The sequence below is a fragment of the Bolinopsis microptera genome, chromosome 9, assembly GCF_026151205.1.
Source record: "Bolinopsis microptera isolate Bmic1 chromosome 9, MBARI_Bmic_1.0, whole genome shotgun sequence".
Taxonomy (NCBI): Eukaryota; Metazoa; Ctenophora; class Tentaculata; order Lobata; family Bolinopsidae; genus Bolinopsis; species Bolinopsis microptera.
In genome coordinates this window covers 2,807,739-2,810,086 of record NC_087080.1, presented here as the reverse complement: position 1 = coordinate 2,810,086, position 2,348 = coordinate 2,807,739, and positions in this window count along the sequence as shown.

The window sequence follows — 2,348 nt, the reverse complement described above, 5'->3', positions numbered from 1 at the left end:
CCAAGGCGTTTTATTACATTCTGAAAGATTTCGACCAGTGTCTTTGACTAGAGAAGGCAGTTTCATTCTACATTAAAGTCGATTATATCCCTTTCTCTAAACATTTTTAACTGTTACCTAAAGTGTAGAAATTGATATTTCTTAAAGTGTGGAAATTCATATTTCATATTTCTCTTTGAGTTTAAGAAACCGGTCGAAACTGTTCTATTTACCAATTTGTTATGATAAAATATTATACTAAAGTCGAATCGACGGGCTATAAAATATGCTTTTAGATTGTTAACATTCATTGTGTGAAAAGGGATCGTACAGTCATTAAATAACTTTTGTCAATTTTCGTCGCTCATGTAATTACCAGCAACTTGCCTCACGTTGTATCGTGACTTTCACCACGTGATTCAACCAGTTTTAACGCGATGCGTTACTGCGCCGCGCATCCAATAATGCTTCGTTAGATCGGAGAGATACGCTATGGGCCTCGCCGAGCTACGAAAAATTGCAACATCGTCAATTAATGATTAAATATAAAACGAGTACTTAAATGTAACTGCTAAACTGTACTTGTTCGACACTAAATGTATAACTATATTATATTACTGTTATTGTCTATTTTAAGTAACTAACTTAAGAGTACCTGGAAATCTTAATTGACGATGTCAATTCTTCGCAGCTCGGCGAGGCCCAGTAACGCATTTTGCCGATCTAACTGCTAACGAGATTGGTTGCGAGAATTGCATTATTGGATTTGACCATTGTTAATGTCAATGATCTGGCCCGGCGCGCACTACTTCGTAGCACTTGCCATTTTGTATTGACTGTAGGTAGTGCGCCATCGACAGTGAGCCGCGCGTGCCGACTGTAGTAGGCCAGGATGGTTGTTTAGCGCTAATTTCGGCCAGCACAATTTTCTTCAAACAAATAAATATTACGTATCCTTCCCGACCTCTGATTGCAACAAAAATTGGTGAGCTTACTCATAGACTTACAAGGAAAGTGTCCGAAAAGTTTAAAGCATATCCAACCATCAGACATTATGTTACAGCTAAAAGCAGCGTATTTTGCCCCATTTTGATCACTATATCAACTCCGATATCCACCAAATTTTTCGGACAGTTGTGAAAGCCCTATTGGAAGGTCGTCGCCAATTTTCAGAATGATCTCATTCAAGGAACTGAAGATATATCCAAATAATACGACAAAAATCAACAAATTTGGTCAAATTACGCGACTTTTACAGCTAATTTTGCTCCAAAAGCCGCGCACCATCAAATTTGGCACCTAGGCGAAACTCACTGATCTTTCCAAAAAGGTATGACAAATTTGGTATTGGGAAAATTCTCACAGTCTCTAGAAAACAATGGTACTAAAATTTTTTAAATCCGAGCAAGTTTATTTTTATGGTGCACCCCCTATTTTGAGAAGAAAGCGGTGCGCGCTACTTCGAAGAAATTTAGACGAGTAACAATGTTACTCGTCTAAATTTCTTCGAAGTAGCGCTTACTGTAGGGGGTGCACCATAAAAATAAACTTGCTCGGATTTTAAAAATTTTTGTACCATTGTTTTCTAGAGACTGTGAGAATTTTCACAATACCAAATTTGTCATACCTTTTTGGAAAGACCAGTGAGTGTCGCCTAGGTGCCATATTTGATGGTGCGCGGCTTTTGGAGCAAAATTAGCTGTAAAAGTCGCGTAATTTGACAAAATTTGACCAAATTCGTTGATTTTTGTCGTATTATTTGGATATATCTTCAGTTCCTTGAATAAGATCATTCTGAAAATTGGCGACGACCTTCCAATAGGGCTTTTACAACTGTCCGAAAAATTTGGTGGATATCGGAGTTGATATAGTGATCAAAATGGGGCAAAATACGCTGCTTTTAGCTGTAACATAATGTTTGATGGTTGGATAGGCTTTAAACTTTTCGGACACTTTCTTTGTAAGTCTATGAGTAAGCTTACCAATTTTTGTTGCAATCGGAGGTCGGGAAGGATACTTAATATCTATTTGTTTGAAGAAAATTGTGCTGGCCGAAATTAGCGCTAAAAAACCATCCTACAGTCGGCACGCGCGGCTCACTGTCGATGGCGCACTACCTACTTACTGGGCCGCGCTCAGCCTGTCATTCCGCCAAATGTTTATGAACATAATAGCCTGGGGTCCCCAGGTAAAGTAGCGCGCACCGCCATCCGTCAATATTGGATGCGCGGCCCGGTAACGCATCGCACAAGTACAACTAGACTGGAAATCCGGGGGAAAGGTGGTTTTGAAAATTCAGACGCACCCGGTGGTGGTGGTCTGAAAATCTGCGATTTTGGCGGACGTCCTAAGTAGATGCAAGATGGGGC